General features: G+C 37.6%; 1 protein-coding gene across 12 annotated transcripts in view; it reads right to left on the bottom strand.

Annotated features, from left to right (window-relative positions):
* The window catches only part of TENM2 (teneurin transmembrane protein 2), a 629,416-nt gene that overhangs the window by 546,468 nt on the left and 62,883 nt on the right, over positions 1–20,065 (bottom strand). For all 12 annotated transcript variants that reach the window (XM_071814801.1, XM_071814803.1, XM_071814804.1 and 9 more), the window contains exon 2: positions 17,990–18,099. The gene's annotated coding sequence lies outside the window, so the exon portion shown is untranslated. The remainder of the gene's footprint in view (positions 1–17,989; positions 18,100–20,065) is intronic.

Genomic DNA, 20,065 nt, shown 5'->3' with positions numbered 1-20,065 from the left:
AGCAGATTTCTTTTACAAAAAAATAAACAAATGTAAGTAGTAAGCAGTATATAATAATCTCATATTAATGTAAAACTAATACATTGAGCAACCTCATGTTAGCTGAATTAATTATTACCATTCCTATGTATTTAAGTTCTTCCCTTCTGATAAGCCATTTATTTTCTGGTTGTTTAATTGTTATTGTGAACTTCCTGACTTCATTTTAAAGTTATGTTTTAGTCTTTCTGCAATTATATTCATACTGTCAAAAATTGCATGGAGATTACTTGGTCCTTTTTCCAGGTGATATATTGACTCCTATATGAAGGTTTGCATATTACTGAACTCAAAAAAAAAAAACCCAGCCAAAACATTCATAATGCTTACTTAAAAATAATTTGTCAAATCACATGTTTGCATAAAGCTATTTTACTCTAATAAATTGTACACATTGCTTTCTGAATCCTCCTTAGTTACTTTTGTTCAACTTATCAATACTGCAATTCTCATTTAAAGCTTAATTTAAAATGGTATTTTCTTAATGTCAACTTTTTCCTATATTTTGTTCCTTCGCAAAACTAATTAAATGGACATTTATTATTACTTTCTTTTGCAAATTATTCTTTTAACGTTACAGATTAAGACTGCAGTTGCCGTTTCCAAAAATGTTCCCAGCGCTATCAAGGATCATTTGAATTTCCCAAATATGTTATGTTTTCTCAACTTTTAACCAAGTATTTTACATTAAGGATATTTATATAAAAGAAATAAACCTAACTGCTCAGAATTTCAGCACTAACCTACTGTATACCAACACACATGCTAAGGTTTATATTAAGAAAACCATCCCATAATTTTACTCCAGTGTAGTCAAAGCCAAAAAAATTTCATTTTCAGCCTCAGTTGTGTTGTCTATAAGTCCTGTTTTTTGTAGCTCTTTCCAAATAAACTCTGACAATGTTGAGAAATGAAGGAAGTCAGGGAATCCATATACATTATGCTATAAGGCACAGCTGTAGGTCTCCTTCCTATATGCATAGAAAAGAAAGAAAGAAAAGCAATAGCCCTTTGAAAAAAGCAGCCATGTAAAGTACACTGCAGCACATTTTTTTTAAAACCTGCAGCAACTGAAGCATGATACGTACAAAAGGGAAAGAGAGTTTCAAAAGGCATGTGTTATCACTGTGCCAGTTTGGTGCCATCTAATTCCTGTATCCACAATGGGCACTGGGAGCCTGTTCAGACAGGGCAGCAAACCAAAGCACTAAACTCCATCACTTTGAGGACCACTGGTCCCTGACAACTTTTGTGACAAGGCCACAGTCACAGGAAAGAAGAGCATTTTACATTCACACCAAAAATTACACTATAAGGCGCTTTCCACATGATGCAATGATTTGCTTCACTACTGTGGAACAAACCTGGGCCTGTACTGCTAAAGCAGCTTGTCCATGTCACCACAGCCATGGCTGAAGAAGCTACAAAACCATCACAGTGACCAGCTCAGATTAAAAGAGCTGACTAAAGGCTTTAAGAAGAGGCAATATAATAAACGATGGAGAAACACTTCTCGAAACTAAAACTGACAGAGTTGTTTAACTGACAGAAGTGACTCTGTCACTAAAGGTAATAAGAAATGCACTAAAAACCAGATAGAAATACATACGGCAGTACCTTTCAATGCCAAAATTCTTGCAGAACCCTAACCAAGTCTTCAAGGAAGGGCCTTCTTTAAATTAACTGCAAAATTTGACACAAGTCCATCTAGAGATGTTATTGCTATTACAGTAATATAAACAAACTCAGTATCTAATTAGTCACTGAAATGAACTTTTGATAATCTCTAAGTGGCAACTCCAAGAAACATCTCTGCTTGCTCAACAATCCTGGCTTTTCTGCAAACTACCGGAAAATCCAAGTTATGTTTTACCCATAAAACACGGTTACGTGCTTTACTAGTATGTGGGAATGTTCATAACTCTTTTTTTTTTTTCCCATTGGTTAATCTATGTAAGTGTAAGAAAATGAAGGAGACAGACACTTAAGCAAACATTTTACATTACAAATCTATGAACATGAATAATATAATATTTAATTCCAACAATTCCCATATAGAGAGGTGGGGTGAGGAAATCACAGGAGTATCTTTAGCCTCAAAATTGACTTGTGCAAGTTTAACCTGGGGTTTGCACACCAGAGAAATGCAAGCCAAACATGTATGTTTAATTCCCTCACACTAGTGTTCATCTGGATGTGCTCATCTGAATCTCAGCTACATTACTGGCTTACTGCATCTTAAACAGTCTTTGAAGATGTCAGGTCAACAACAAATGCAAAAGGACATGCAAAACCTGAACTGCAAAGAGAATGGCTACACTGCACTTGAACTGAAATTGAATAACAAAAGTGGTTTCTAGCCCTCGTAAATAAATGCGAGATCCCGGTTCACTTGGTAACCAAGATTTACAAGTCAATTTATCCTCTTGTTAGCTAGTGGTGACATGAGAAGGGTTTGGACTGGCTGACGCGGCACTAGGAGAGCACAGGATGTGATGATGCAGGAGACCAAGACTAAACAACACCGACTGCTTTTCCCTCTCTCTCAGCAATGACACTCAGGACCAGCAATTCTTACCCTGCAATTCATGGAAATGTTATCAATGATCACCAAGAGATCTAGCTAGTTAGCACTGAGAAATAGGCTCGTTCGTTTCTTTCAAAGAAAATAACCCAAGCGGAAGAGACAGTTGCTCCAGGGAATCAAGTGACAGGGAAAGGCCTGAGACAGCCACGCTAACACAGAATGACATCAGACACACAGAAAAATAAAATTGCTTTATATCACTTCAGCCAGCTGCTAAAAACCACTAAAGGAGCGTGTATAAATCAGTGTAACATTCACCATTTCAAGACTTTAGAAACATATCTTTAAAATTGATGCAGGGCATTTTATTCTTGAAGTGTCTTCATTTTTCTGTGTGTAATGTGACCTTATGAATGTACCCACATGAACGCGCACATTTCCCTTCTCTTTCAAAAACCATTAGAGTGCCTAAGTGATAAGTACACAACATAACCTGGAGAAAATTCCAGCATTTTCTATATACTCTGAACACCAGAACCAAAACACTAATTTTCAGGTTCCAAGTATTAGGCTTCCTTAATTAAACTCAAATATTGTTTATCTCTAATTGATGTCAATATATGGGGAAGACTTTGATACTTTATTTCTTCATCTAAGTGCAAATACACAGCACAGCCTACAAGAAACCACCTCAGAGACTGCATATAGAATTATCTACAGTTACACTACAACCTCACCAAATTTTATCAGGTCCATACACATTTTCACTTAATCTTCCCAGTACTTATATTATTTTTCCATGAAAACTCAACATAATTAAAGAGAGATATTTTCTATTACAATTTCTAGCAATAAGATGTGTAGAGTATAAATATAAATATATATATATATATGTTTAAACTCCTGATGATGAAACCTCGCATTATTGATTTCAACAAAACCTATTAATTCTGTGAGAAACGGAACTAATGAAATTCAGTTGTTGATAAAATATATAAGATATTTAAGATATTGGGGGTGGTGTATATAATGGACTTATGTGCCTTACAAGGTACATTCACTGATGGATGCTTCTCTAGAGCTGAGACATTTTGCAATCTGTCCTCTCTCCTGAGGGGTCCCCAGAATAGAAGCATTTAAAAGTTCTCTGTCATTTTGCAGGAAATTAGTTATCTCCAAAATCTCTCAGCCTTTAATCAAAGCAAATGGACATGGTGAACAAATTCAAATTTAGGTGGAAGAAGCTGACAGAGACGCAGAAAACATCATCTCATAAGCCTTATCGTACGCAGCAGCTAAAAATGCCTCAAGAGCAACTTCTCAATCCTAGTTTCTTTTAGTAGCCTCATCTTCTGAACTCAGAGAGAACAATGCAAATCAGGTTATTTAATATGTAAAATATATTAAGTGGGAAGCATAATTGTAATCTAACCACTCCAGGAGAAGCTTTCTGAAATTACCATTTTTTCAACACTGAATGCAAATCGTACACTAAACAGCATAAAAAGGAGCACAGCTATGAATTGTCCACATCCTCCGAGTGGCTTAATGAGCAAGAGTGAGCCTACTTTGCACATTCCTTAATGAGAACTTTCCAAAGGCAAAGTCTAATGCTGGGGTTTCATGTCAGTATGAAGGTTTAGCATTAAACTTGAGCCATGGGCTGCAGAAGCTAACTTAGACTATTGCTACTATTATACCATTTCATCCAGTTTTACTTATTTTTTTATAGCACAGAATGAACATTTTCCAGCAACTTAAAAAGACTAAACTATTTTCAGTGCATTTCACTTCTTCCTATCTGCAACCAAACTAGCGTTATATGTAGTAAAAGTATTACCTGCATCTTAATCATTAGTTACTCATTTTTACAGTACCTTCTTATTTCTTACATTCGCACCTGCAGACAGCCCAGTTCACCCATTTCTACACACACATGCATTTTTGTAGTTATAGAGCTTCTATTTTCTTGTACATGAAAATAACATTTTAAACCAAACGTAATTTATACTTTGTAGCACATGATAAAAATATATTTCTATCCATGCAGTTCTTCCTGAAAAAACTGGGAAATTCTGAATACAGAAGGTGAAGGAACCAGACCTGTGATGTGTTTCCCACTTGTCACACTGTTTATTTTTGTTTAAACAAGATGCAAAAGTTTACTATTAATTTATATTTAGCCAAATACGTTTATTTTTAACAAATCTTAACTTTAAGTCTGTAAGTAATCCCATTCTCATTCAAAACATTCTCAAGCAAACATCTTCTGAGTACACAGGTAAGCTCTTTTGCCTTTACACTCTTTGTACTTTTTCTTCTAATATTCTTGCAATCAGGAAAGCAAGCAATGACAAGAATGATCTTGTTAACTTCTGAGCAAAGACAACATTTGATCACTCTAATTCAGGAGATCTCTCACCTGGGTTGGAGACCTGCACTTTGCTTTCACCTTCAGTTATGTTCTTTCAAATTATGACCGAAAAATTTGGACATTTTCTTATCACCACCACTGACGCAAAAGGAATCTCAAAGTAACTTAACTTTTATTGATTTATGTGAAAATTTGTAATCCTCATATATGATTTTAACTTTAACAAGAACTGTGAAATAGGAAACTCTGAAGCCTTTTTTTCTGAACATGATGTTATGCAGCTGAACTCTAAGCTCTGCAGTACAAACACTGACATATACTAATGTTCAAAATCTCAACAGGAGCCTTGTATTTCTCTAGAGAGAATTATGTTTTTAGCAACCTTTTCCAAAGAGAAATTGTATATTTCTTAACAGCTACATAAGCGCTAAAGCAGCTTTGCATATAAACAATGAAGAACTTTTTAAATTTTTGAGATCACTAGGAAACTGCCATTGGAAAAAAAATAAAAACCAATATGAGAGTTTGAAGTAATAATTAATTCGATGAATGCAGATGCCAGCAGAAGCTCTTTGATCGCACGGGCGGGCCGGGCGAGAGCAGGGAGTCTAATTCAATACGAATTTAACATCCATAGTCTTCAATGAACTCTGAACAACACTGAATAGCAATGTCCGACAGACCACGTTTTTCCAAGCCTTATATACTCTATACCAAAAGGCCATGTGGTAAGCGCAGGCTACAATTGGTTACACTTACAGTCACTCATCCCCCCCCACTATGGTGATTGGCTGCAGGGCACTGTTCACAGCCTGGGTCGAGGGCAGAGCAGCTTCTGTTTACTTTCCTTCTGTCTTTGGTGTCTCAGGGAAATCCTTCCATGTAGGTCTCAGTCTGCACCACAGCCACACCAAGCTCTGGTTGTTCACAGCACACAGCCAGAAACTCTCCACAATAGTTTATATAATTGACAATTTTAAGTAATTAGAAACTGGAAAGCTATTGTTCAGTTTTGACATTCCCCCTTCTCACTCTGCAAATGCTTATTCAGCTAAGAGTCTGGTACAGCTCCATGAAAGTCAGGGAAAGGTTTAGTTGAAGATCTGTCATTCACACATGGATATAGGTAATGCAAGTATGCAACTTGCAAAGCATAAAAATTTTAGCAAGTACTGACATTTGCATCAATTTACTAAAGAGTTACGTACTGTGCTTTAGTACAGTGAACAATTCACACTATATGCCACAGGAAAGCTAAATACACCCAAGTTGTGGCACCAGTAGCTGAATTACAAACTAGAGAGGCACTATTTTACAGGCAAAGATAGGAAGAGCAGTGAGCCTCTCCCACCACCAGCAGGGCGTGGCTGTGGTTTATCATTTCAGCTAAACCAATACCAGTTTAAGGTGTCCTATCAAATGTCCACCTTCAAATTACATGTATTTTATCTATATATAATAAAATAAGGTTGATATACAGTGTCTGACAAAAAAAAAAAACACTTTATCTACAGATTCTGATAGACAGCAAATCAAAATAATTCAAGCAATAAAATGCACTTTGTGGAAGTAGCTTATTTCACTGTGTAGGCTAAACTATTTTGAGGCAGGATTACATTTTGTTTGGCAATTTATTTTATTGACAAAGCGTATTTCATCAGATATTGCTTCGCATTTTGTAGACAAATGCATGTTGTCAAATACCCTATTTCCTTTGGTGGATGAAAAGTATTTTTTCCATAGATTCTTAACTTCTCTGAAGAACACAATGGATTCCATACAACAGTAGGTTCCACAGAGAAAGCGTTTGTGTTATAGTTTTTTTTTTAAATAGCATAATTTTTTTAAGAGTATACCTGGAATATATAATAATTAATATTGATGTGTGTGATTGTGATCTCTTACAGTAATGAATTACCATTATAGGAACTAGTATCTAAGTAAATTTGGGTTCTGTGATTCTAAATTATGCAGTAGTTTTACTGAAAACTTACACTCAAAATAAGTAGGAGATCTTAGAGCGTCAACTGCCAAACACGCAAAACCAATTACTTCTATTGCTTCCTTTCTGACATATTTCCTTTTATTACAGGAGCAAAGTGTCACTTCATCAAAGAAAGAACCTGTTCTATCACTGTGACAGAACCCAGATTCAACTTAAGGCACTAATTTCAGATTGTTCTTAGGCTAGTTTTAACAAGTAAAAATGGAAAATAACCAAAACAACCCTCTCAGTATCCAAAAAAATCACACACAAACCACAGATGAAACAGTCCTTGCATGAATACTGATTATATTCACGTGTTTTTCATGCAGTTGTGACAACAGTTCAGAAAAAAAGAGATTCTGAATAATCAGTCCAGTTAAAGTCCACATTTTGACACCTATATGCTAACACTTACTTCAAAAATATTAACTTTGTATGCATATTTTCTCCTCTCTGTTACCAACTGCAGTAATTTCAAGTCAAATCAGAATTAAAGTTGAAACACGAAAAATTGTCTTACATTAGCATTAAACTGCCTGGGATTCATTCTTTGAATATCAAAGTAGTATTCTTCATGAGAACTCTGTCTTCAAAAATAACTTGTGGACAGATACCATGAAGAGCTGCAGGATTATCAGCTGTTACCTTTAGGGGTAATTTACAGAGAAGGTTAAAAAGGCATCCATTTGCTATGGAAGCATTTGAAGAGTTATATCCATTAAATACACGTGGAAGCACTGCTACTGAGAGTGCTATCTTTGTCAAGCACCCTGTTTGCTATTTCTTTTTCACCCTGTGTTACTTTTTCACTCTGCTTTAACGATAAAAGAATTAGTCATTTTCATCTTTATAAATTCCATCCCAAGCAAGTAAGCAAACCTATGGACAGTAACAGCTTGCATATGCAACATAAACACGGAGAGAATGTAAAAGAAAATGTGCAATTTATTCTGGAACACTCTGTAGGAATCATACAGATTTATTTAGAAAGAGTACCAATATGTAAGCAATGTTTTTCCAATATCCAGGAAACGTTGAGACAGCTGGTGCCAGGGGAAAGTTTGCCTTCCAGTGCAGAGTAAAGGAGGAAGAAGCAACAAAACAAATCCCTTTCATATTCTAAGCGTTTGGATGGTCAGCAGAGAAGGCATCAGGTAACTGAAGATTCTGCTCTTCTTATCTCAAACCAACTTACTCTTTTTGTACCTTGCAGTCAGGAACCTTCAGGCATTCCTACAGAACCAGAGCATCTTGGAAAGAACCATACTGATGACTGTATAACTTCTCCAAGTGACGAAGTGTTTCCTCACTGCCTGATTTGCAGCTACCATGAAAGCACTGACACCATCTCCTGCTTCCAAGAGTTCAGCTAAAAGACCGACAGAAGCTAATTTAACAAACTGAACATGCAAGGTCACATGAAATGCATAACCACAGATATCATATATCTGTTCTAATTATACTCATAGAACATGACACTGGCAGTAAGATTGCCAGTATTTAGCTACTCTTATTTTTTAGGCTCAATATCTGTTTCGCACAGAATAAATAGAATAAACTCAACACGTAGTAGGAATAACCATCTACTTCAGCAGCCAGCGTTGGGCAGAAGACTCTACAGAGAAGCAGCCAGCGATTGTGGCAGCCCGGGGTGTCTCCCTGCCAGTACAGCAAGGCACCAGGGTTTGGTACTTTTGTGAGGCTCCTCCCTGCAACAACAATTCCTGTCATTTTTCCTACACTACACTTGATCTTAACCAAAAGTTCAAGAAGCGATTTTTGTAACCCTGGCCCTGATCACAACTGACAAAAGCCTTCCCTTCTGAGGTCCTCCCACAGATGCCTTTCCTCCTTCCCTCCACCCCATCCACAGAAGTTACAGTACGATCAACAGCCAACAATGCCCATCTTAACTAAAACTCAGCTTCTCCCCTGCCATCCTTCTCAAAACCATCCTTCTCTGCCTGCCTCCACCAACCTCATCCCTGAGGGGCTCTGTTCACCAGCTCCATTTTCAGCACACAATGGGTACAAAGAATGTGCACTTACTGAGGAATCAGGAGTATTTCAATGTTTGTATTTTGGACTACTCTGCACATCTAACTTGAACGCACATGGCTTCCACTATTGCTTTAGCGCAGCCTAAGAGGGAAATCAGAGTATGGACTCTGTCTAAAACTCTCAGAGAAGTGGCATTTGGGCAGCCTGCCCATCCGTCTGATGTGCCGGCCAGTGAAAGGATTACAGCCATACTTTACTGCTGCTGCTCCGCCCAGCTCATCAGTTCTTCCATGAAGGAAGTTCTCAGTGTCCTTGGCCCTCATACAGGCTCCAGATGGTTCTTTGGTAAAGCTTCTCAAAACCATTTTTGCCACCTACATGTGCCAGAAGTAGTCTCATGCAGAATGATTTTTTTTTTCAGGGTTGGAGAGAGAGAAAAAAAGCATCTGGGAGAGTGTAAACATGATTAAAAGTTGCAATGTAATAGTATTTACTTTTTCTTTCTCTAATTCAAAGTTTTGATGGTCCTTGGAGTAAAATTCCTGCTGTACATGTGATATAGTCAGAGAGCATTACAAGCATTAATATGCCCCCCACTGCCAAAAACAAAACACCCTCCCCAAACAAACCAACCAACCAACCAACAACCCCAAACAAACAACCAAAACACCACCACCACACAAACAAACAAAACAAACAAACACAGAAGAAAAACCACAAGATACATACTCTGTGGAAGCATCCAAGAAAATTTATAGTGTGGTTCCAGCACGCAAGTGCACTGAAAGGAGAACTTGGTACTAAAATGTGTAAAATGACTGACATGGCTATTTATTTCATTGTAGAAGGTAACTGAATTGGTAAAACAATGGTAGCCCTTTAGTAAATCCACACTATTACTGATTACCTTCTCATACTTGACATGTTTGGATCTACCATCATGATCTTTCCAGAGACTGAGGTTAGCCTGGCCACTATGTACAAAACATATACAATTAGCCTTGTTTCAGCCTGGCTGCACCTCCCCTCCTCAAACCCCATGGTACACACATAGGTGTGGAACCAGATTTTGCTTGTGAAGAGCAAGGCAAAAATTGCAGCGGGTACTTAATCTTTTTCCATAGTGTCCATCATTAAGGTTTTTTTCCATCCATCAGTGGACGCATGAATATCTAGAAATTCCTTTTGCAACGAGCATACATTCCTGTAAGACCCCTCCTTTTTACTCTTCCCAGCCCTTGTTACTTTAGCTCCAGTTGAGCTTAAGCCTTTCCAGTTTCACCCACGTGAACATTTCCCCTCCTCCCATGCTATTATGAATCTTTATGTGATAAGTAGGTTCACACTATCAAGAAATAAGTTTCAATTTTTGCACTAGATTTCAAGCATGTATGCAGCTCCATCCATGTGCAGTTAGATCTAAATGAGTCACTCAAGACTATGGCAGGAGCAAAGGTCCTTCCCTCCCAACACCGCAACGGTGAGTCTGCTCCTCTTGGCTTAAAGGGACCAATTCATAACCTGGTCCTGCAGCCCTGGCTCATTTTTTTTTTCTAAATCTCACTTACATGTGCAAGTTCCTTGTGATTTAGAGGAATGCACTCTTGGTCATACACGTGAAAATTGCTGAGCAGTAAGCCCCTCTGAAACCAAATAACAGCTTTAAATTGGGTTGTAAAATCCACTAGGAAAAAAAAAAAAAACAAACAAAATAAAACATACAGTAATTTGAGAAGGAGCATCACTATAAAACAAAGTCCTTATTTTGAATTAATTATACTGTTTCGTATTGTAGATTGACGTACAAAAATATATATTTGTAAGGCCATGCATATTTAGTCCTCTGTCTTAAGGCAAACTCTTCACTGACTTGCTTTGAAGTTGTAAATTAATAAAACATTATGTATAACAACAATGCACATATTGATACTAAGTATTTCCTAAATAAGCCAGAAATAGTCAAGCTCACTCTTGTCTCTCACACAGAAAATCACACAATTAATGCACTATAAGAGCTGATAGATTATACCTCACCTAACCAGCACAGGTTAACTACATAGCCATATTTCAATTAGAGAAAACAGCCAATTGTTGCATGTCCTATTATCATACTAAAACATCTTGGAAACAATTAATAGCAACCCAATTCATAGAAATTGCTTTCATTATTTTTGAAGCAGCTACTTTCTTTGAATGTAATGACTAAGAAAAAAAGAAACAGATGTTTCTGTTGCTAAGGAGATTGAATAAAAAAAAAAAGAGATAGAGCAAATATTTGGAATATTTTTTTAAAAATGAAAATTCCTTCTACTTGGATTTAACTACTTGCTTGATACCAGCAGCACAGTCAGTTCTCTTATAACAAAACACCCATGTGTTTCTTTTTTTTTGGCATTGTGATTGTTCTACTGCAATATATTCTGCATATTTATTCTGGGACAACACGGCATAACAAATGAAGCTGCCTAGCCACACACACCAGCATCTCTATGTCTTGAGTAGCTGCAGATGCTTATTGTCAAAAGCAGCTATCTGTATAATAGCCAGATATCTGCTAAAGTGAGGGGAACTTCAACTGCCCATGAAATGTGCCACATTACAGCTATGACAAAGCTAATATTAAAAAATAAGAAGATAGTCGTAATCTTGTAAAAGAGAAAATCTCTACCAGTAGGCAGCTTGTTTTAATGTCAGTGTTCACATAACTGTAATTAGCCGCGTGTTGAACAAGCACGGACCAGACTGCCAGGGGCGATGAAAAGCTGGGTCAGGAAAGACCAGGACAAAGAAAAGTTGCTTCTACTGTACATACTCAGAAAGGCAAGATTACATCTATCTGCCAGTACAACAGGTGAGCAGGTGCTAGGTCAAAAAAAAGTCTAGTTATATTCAGTTTTTCTACCAAACAATTATAATTTTAAATTATTCTGCTGAAACCCATACTTTGAACACCAGGTGTGATTGGTTTTCTATAGGACACCATGTAAGACAATGGTAGTCATACTGGTTTTCCACTTCAGGTCACTGTAAACAGGCTAAAATTATGAGAAACATCTATGTAAATGACAGACTTGTATAAGGCACAGTGAAACCAAGAATAAATAATAGCTTGCAGACAACTAGCAAACCACGACAAGCACACGACTTAAAATTTAAAAGAAGAATAAAAGTGCAGAACAAAAATTATTTGCGCTATGCATCATCTTGCCTCATATACCTACTGGAACTGCAACATTGCTACAGTGCAGCATAATCCTGTCACTCTCCACTGCCCTACTGACATGTTTTTCTACTGCATTATTAGCACCCTTGGAGGACTCCCTATTACTCAAAACTGATTTATTCTGGCAAGGCATCTTGCTCTCTCTAATATCTCCCTTCCTGCAATCAATAGCAGCCATCTCCAGGATGACACCTGAGCCTGTTTTCAGGCTTATTCTAACTGATTCATGTCCTGGCTTCAGTGGCAAATACATAGATTTGTCAGATGCAGTACTGGGGGTGGCAGCTCTTCGCGATACCAAAACATCTGTAAGTGCTGAAAATTTTGATTTCTCACTGTGATGGCAGTGTAGCTCTATTACTTCTGTTTTCTTTCTATAAAGCCTGATTTGAAGATCCTTTCCAAGCAGATATAGCTTGCTGACTAGAAGTTAACTTGTGATTTGATTTCAGACTGATTCAGAACTGGAGAGTATTTTACAACATACATTCAAAGCCTAATGAACCAGTTCATACCGGCTACTTCTATAAACACAGACAGTGCAATGAAAAGCAAAGGAAAAACCTGGAAGAAAATATTTACACAAGATTCCTTCCTCTTAAAGATTTTTTTTTCTTTATCTTTAAATACACAAAAATAAGCTGTCCACGAGGGCAAAGGCACCAGCCTGGACTGGAATGAATGGAACCAAAATGCAGCTTTATCCGCTCATTCCTCAAGCGTGTACTCTATTCCACCAAAAACATTTATCAGACACCTACACAGTCCCACTCCCTCAAACTCTAGTCACAAAGTAATTACGAATAGAGGGCTCTTTCCAAGAGGGATGCTGACTGCAAACCTTTTCCTCTTCGTCAGGCAGCTCTGAAATACTCCAGCTCAGGATTCATTATCAAAAATGAAGGACTAAATCATCCTCAAGAACACAGTATTTCTTTTGAAATCCCACCAGTAAGACTTTAGAATCGCTTCCACAAAAATCTAGAATTGCCAGTACTGAGTTTTCAGTACCAAAAGGAATGGATAAAACCATAAGGACAGATTACCACGGGCACCACATCTGGATTTTACATTTTCCTTTGTGTCAGATACCCTTATTCAGTGCTTAAAGCAGGTTACACAGAAGTACTTGACAGAGCATCACTTGTTCTGGGCTCTGACTCTTGGCTCCTGTTCCACAGCCGCCCAGCTCAGCCTCCCCTTACACAGTGCTCACTCGGCCCCATGTTTCCCTCAAGCTTGTGTGGTCAGCCTGACAATCCACAGCATCTCCCCTCCTTTCACCCACAGTTCCACATTCCTAGAGAAGCAACAAGATGAGTTTTCATTTTCAAATGATGACATATATTAAAGCCTGCCCTTAGTTAGAAAAATCAAAGGTCAAAGCTCAAATGTGCCCTCTGGTTTTGTTTGTTTGGAGGTTTTATCTTTGTTTTGGTGGGTTTGGGGTTTGTTTGGTTTTGTCTTGTTTTTCTCCACTGAGCCTTTTTTTTTATACAAAAGCTCATATCCCCCTGAAGTATATGAAAAATATATGAATTACAACTTCATGGCAAAGAATGCAGATCATTGTTAGTAAAATCTCCAAGAGAATCCTTATAAAATACCAAATACTATCAGCATCGATTTATCAACACTCCATTTTGTATGCTACATAGTAAGCAGTCAAAAATGCAGGATTTCAAACATCTAGTTATCTTTGCCAGTACAGTCTAGTACATTCTTACTTGACATTCAGTGATAATTTCGTATTTTTATACAGGTATGTTTTTTTCTCATTACAGCCTCTCAAACTGAATACTCCTATCTAAAGTACACTAAAAGTATTTTAAGATACAGTAATCCTTTTTTTTTTCTAAATCATCCTAGACTTACTGTTATGCTTGAATTATTCCCATCTTCCATGCATCTGACAGAGGCCTGAATTTATCCAAAATAGGATTCAATTTCTCATCTTTTCATGCCTGACTTGAGAAATGACAGTGTCTCATTTATTTTTCCAAATCAAATCTTGGGTCTTAAGAAAGGCTGTTAAATAAATTTATCCCCCAACAAGTATTTTTGCAGTGCTGAGGTCAATGTGTGGCCTTACTTCCTGATGCATTTAAAGTCGCTCCTAAAACTAAATAGCTTAAACCCCATTATCTTCTACTAAACTCCATAACAAAGACAGAAATGCAAAGAAATAGTGCCTCTTCTTCTCTAAAATATGTTTCAGCAAAACCAGTAATTGGTAATATGGCATAATTTACAAAACCGCAGGTAACACCTTAATACTACTTCTGTAATCATCACTTGTTTTACAACAGTCCATTTAAATTCAATATATATCCTTGCTATCAACTGTTGTTGATAGTTTCAGGAAGCATCCATTTTACTGTGTTCCTAAAAAACAATAAATTCCAGTGCATTGTTTCTTATTTGGGATAAAATTTTCATTTGAGTGGTGAGGAATGGGAGAACAACACTGCAGCAATATGGACTTATTGGTTAGTTTATAATTCAGAGCAATTTACTCTAAGTAAGTTTTACGCTTACACAGGACAGTTTTCTGCCTTTGCTGCCAAAATAGCTACACACACACACACACACACACACACAAATAAAAATCAGTAGCAGAAGTTACATTGGTTCTGTTGTTCCATTTCTGAGTGCAAATATTTTATTTGTCAAGTTGTGATTGTGAGCTTGCTGCTTAGGAAATAAAAAACACAACTATTCAAAAACACAAGTATACAAAATAAATCTATGGCAAGAAAATAATTTGCTTTAGGGAAGGATAAGAGCATACTTAAAAATAAAATTGTTTACAAGACTACATGTTTAGCGAATATAGACTTTTTCCTCACCTCTACTGAGTACTATTTCAGCAAAATAGTATCTTATATCTTTAAAAGATACAAAGAAGTACATCTATCCAATCTCTTGGAAGTGAAGTCATTCAACGGAAGTGGAGTTTGGGGTTTTGCGGGAGGCTTGCTTTTTGGTGGTTGCAGTTTTGTTTGTGGGTTTTGGTTTTTGTTGGGTTTTTTTGGTGCAGAGGAGCAGGCTGTGAGCACAGAACTACACTAGAAAGGGGAAAGGAGCCAACAAATTAGACCATTATGGAAAGCACTAAGCACAAGCACACTAGAAATTAGCGTCAGCTCTCACTGAAGGTACCTCTCAGGTGGCGGCCAAAGCACAGTACAGGGTACGAAGGTGTGTGCGACCGGCAGAAGCAGCCCTGGTATTCGGCAGAAATAACGCAAACAAGCCTTTGATCTATAGGCTCAAAACCAGAGCATTAGTGTTGGAGACAGATGCTGTGACTTAGAAGATCCACGCACACTTTGCACCATTTTGTATACTTTTGTTCCCTTTAAAAATCATTAGAATCTAACAAATCAAACACGGTGGAGAGGCACGTGAGCCTGACAGTAAAGAGAGGGCTGCCTCAGCAATTTTCTCAAGTAGCTTTGAGTTATCATACCAATGTGAGTTTACAAAAGGTTTGCAGACCATACAGAATATGTTGTTATATGGAGTGGCAGCCCTAAAAGTGCAAAAACATTTTGCATCCTCCAGACCCGGGGCTCAGAGCACTGAAGACAACAGTGACTGAGAGGCTGTTGTCTTCCCACTCGCACAGAAGAAGGGAATTTACAGTCAAGATCTGTAAGGCTAAGAAACTGAATCCCTCCTTGGGGATAAGTCCAGGAGGTTTTTAAGTAAACTTGTGTTTTCTTTAAGGTAGTTACTTTCTAAAGGATTTGATCCACCATGATGGGATAATAGCAGCCTCTGTTGAAAAGAAAATAAATAAAACCTCGAAACAAAAAGTCAACCTAACAAATATGCTGAAACACTGATGTTACAGCAGTGCCCTCTGAATAACACAGGTGATGCTGGAGAAGGACACAATGGAGGGAAATGAGTCTCAATATTTGTTTGTGAACTGGTGTTGAGTCTTTATCTGTTGTATAAAGAAGAACAAATGCGAAGGCAGAAACAGGCAGTGCTCAGAGCCAGGCAAACAACACAAAAGAGAAATAATTCAGAAGTTACCAGCACTACTTCATCACACCAGCAAATCTACAGGAACACAGACCTACTGAGGGAAATTAAGGAGAGATTGTACTGGTTCAACCCTGCGAAGTCAACGGCAGAGCCTGCGACAGGCTGAAAACAAGGTATCATCGGCACCCAGGACAAATTCCACACGCCAAATCTGCAGCTAAGTAAAACTCATTGTCGAATGTGAAGACCAAACATCTCCCAAAACCCCAAAGCTTCCAAAATAAAACTCCAAATCAGCTGCCGTAATACACTGCGTGTGATCTTCTTGCGGTACTTACGCTCCTCCCCTGTCCTGGGGGTCTGCGAGGACTCCTCTCTAAGCTGGAGGAATCAGTGGAAATCCTCTTAAGCAACTACTTCTGCTCCCCATAAGCACCACAGCATTACAGTCTCTTGTCCTACAATGCATATCGACTCAAATCAAACCCATAGCAAATTCCCCATAGCCACACAATTGGAAGTTTTTTTCCCCTCAGTATCTGAAAAACCTTTCTGGTCTCAGTACTTCCCAGAGCAATGTAAAAAAAGCAATTTACAGGATCTAGTTACCATTTTGAGAGGTTTAAATGGACACCTTCTCAACTTTAATTACTGAAGGGATTTCTGAATGTGCTTTCACATTCAGCTTTGCTCCTGACCTGCTGTCTGACCTTGGGAGAGCACCCAGTGTTATTCAGGTTCCCTCATGAAAAAAACCAAAGGAGGTAACAAGAGCAAACAAACCAAGCAGCCCTACCTACACCAGACTGCAGCAGGGTATTTTGAGACTGAGCTATCAGGTGTTCTGAAATTTTAACTGAGGACCAACTTCTGCAACCTTTTCCTGACAAACTGCACTTGAGACACAGAGCAAAAGCGAGAGCTTCTGGACCAATCTCTTATCACTTAATGCTTGTTCTCCAGGAATTTGGTATGAAAAGTACTTGTCAGTCTGCTCTTTAACTATTTGAAGATGAACTACAAAGATCCCTGACAAGAAATAAAGGAACATTTACATGGGGTATATAGATACACTTATTATAGTAAAAACAAAAAAATCCACAAGAGAATAAAAAGCTCAAAATTAAAAAAAAAAAAAGAAATCCATCAACTGAAGCTTATATTTCCTTTATTCTTAAACTACTCTTAAGCGAGACAGCCTACTTCATCTGCTGGACACATTGGGATAAGCGTGTTACTCTATGTAATTAAATGAATTCCCAGTGTGTATGCACAACATTAATTAAATTATAGGGTGTCTTGTGAGCATTCTGTCCAGCAGTTAGAGACACCACAAAAGAACAGATGATTTGAAAGGTTCTTCTCTTTGTTTATGTTTTCTTTGCACAGCGTATATTACAGAATACACAGATTTACAACTTTATGATATGCAGTCATTCATCTAGACTAAATAGTTTTTGTAGTGTTAAGAATCTCAATAAAAGGCTCACTCGAGTGAAGAAAAATTTCTTTTGATGCCAAGAGCAATAAGCTCCTACCATCCTCATTTGATCCTGAATTTGTCAGGATGGGCAACTCCAGCAAATGAAAACCCAGGTGGGTACAAAAAAGGCACATTTCTCTTAGCGAAGCATTCTGAGGTAATTCGGTTGGGCTGGAAAAGACTGAAGTAGATTCTGTAAAGTGCAGTGCTGAGACAAATTGCTTTCCTCCACAAAACCACTTTCCTGCAGAGATCTTTCTAGGCATTTTTCAAGCATAGATGGAAGCACTTCGGTCAACAATATAAACACATCTCAGAGCAAAACAAGGTACAGAACTGACGTTGTGACTACTCACAGAAAGGAGGGTCGGCAATGCTCTGCTTTGCGGTCGCTCTGGGTTGTGTCTTTAGCTCATCAGGTGAGTGGGAATTCTCAATGCGTTGGGCAGTGAAAAGCAAGAAGGATCTGTCAAGAAGAAAAAAAAAGTAGAAGTTTAAGAAAAAATGAACTGTAAAATACTAGTAATTATCAAAGATTTAAAAAATATTTTGGTACGTAATCTCTCTCAGTTTTTAACTTTCAAAAAGGCGTATAAAATCTATTCGATCTAGGACAAAAAAATAATCTTCTAGACACATGTTTCCTTATGCCTCTCATTTTCCCTCCTTCCTGCTCTGAATGTAGACACACAAACAATGAGATTGATTAGTCATTTAGTTTTTACACTGTTAAAACTAGCAGGTAGGAATGGACCATGTCCTCTCTACTCAGTTCCTAAAGAAAGAACAGACGTTATGACCTCAGATAGTATTCCTCACAACCTTTGGATCAAGACGTTTTTCCTCCAGATATCTTCATTGCAGGAAGTTTAAACTAAAATATTCTTAGCTGTCACCACTCTACAAACCACTTGCTGCTTCCTCTGCTAATTTATCCTTCTAAGGATGTAATACTTTAGCCTACCTGTTGGTTCCCACATTTTCTTCAGAATTTTCATTATCCTTAAAAGTATTTTTAGAAAAGAAAAATTGCCTAACATGTCCACAGCCTCAGCAACTGACTTATATTGCACCTAGGCAATGAAATGATGCAGGTAGAGCCACAACTACTTGTAAGATGACTTGGAAAAAACATAGATTTCACCTTCCGTTATGAAATTGAACATTAAGAAATAATGGTGAGGAAGTGATTGGCCATGCTGCCAAAGAAATCTGAACAGTTGACACTTGCCCGCTCAAAAAAATACAAAACTACCACATGCTGGAGGTGGGAACAGACAAGCAAACCATTAACACTAAGGCCAAATATTTCATAAATACATACAAAAACCCATAAAGAAAAGCCAGTGCTTTCCATTGTTGCATATGCAACTTGTAACACAGAGTATTTAACACTGCCATCTTTATCTATTGCTTTCACTAAATTTAAATTAATGGTACTTATTTTTTGGTTAAAAAGAAGCTTGATGTACTAGCACTACTTAACTGCTGAGGTCTATCTCTGTGGAAATGAATAGGCATAATTGTATTTCAGGCCAACAGCTTTCCATAAAGCATCAATTATTTAAATAAGACAAAGAATTCGATACACATTGTACATTAGTATCATGTAAAATCTTTAAGGCCAGAATCAAGGCATAAAATCTCCTAAGAATATGAATCAATGTAAAAAAAACCCAGTGCTTTTAATTCGCAAATGCAAAAGCTGAAATCCAGATAACCTCACTAATTAGGGGCTGGAATGCAGTCTTTACTTTCATAATCTCCTTATTTTCACTATTATGCTTACTTTCTTTTGTGCAATCCTATCAACCTATGCCTCAATGCAAATTACATTTCTATTACATACCTCCTGCTTTGGTAATTCTGTGCCATTTATATTATTTGCTTATAATTGCTAATTCTTTTATACCTTTCCTGTTTGTATATCACTATTTCAGGAACTGCTGAATTTGGAACAGAAACATTCCTAAGAGCAGCATCAGGTTACACTGAGATACAAACACTGATAACTACCACGAAAAAGAACAATAAGTAATTTGTGAAAGGTAAAATCTGCCTCCCGTCAGGCTCGTATAAAAACTGGCAACTGGATGTGTAGGATCATGTTTTAATCCTCCAGAAAGACCATCTTCTACAGGCTTTTAAAACTGAGTATAGGGAGCTGTACCACACTAAACCATGGCCCCAAGTGTCACATCTCCATGCCTCTTAAACCCCTCCAGGGATGGTGACTCCACCACTGCCCTGGGCAGCCTGTTCCAATGCCCAACAGCCCCTTCTGGGAAGAAATTGTTCCTAATACCAAATCTAGACCTTCCCTTTCATTGTGCTGCTGATATCACATCTTCTCATGTAGCCATTTGCAGGGTAGAGATGTAAGATGATGCAAAAATGTCTTTAAAAAAGAAAAAAATCAAAGTAAGGAGTTA

This window comes from Patagioenas fasciata, chromosome 14 (assembly GCF_037038585.1).
Source record: "Patagioenas fasciata isolate bPatFas1 chromosome 14, bPatFas1.hap1, whole genome shotgun sequence".
Taxonomy (NCBI): Eukaryota; Metazoa; Chordata; class Aves; order Columbiformes; family Columbidae; genus Patagioenas; species Patagioenas fasciata.
The sequence above is the reverse complement of the archived record's forward strand: the minus strand, read 5'-3'. Positions and strand labels throughout refer to the sequence as shown.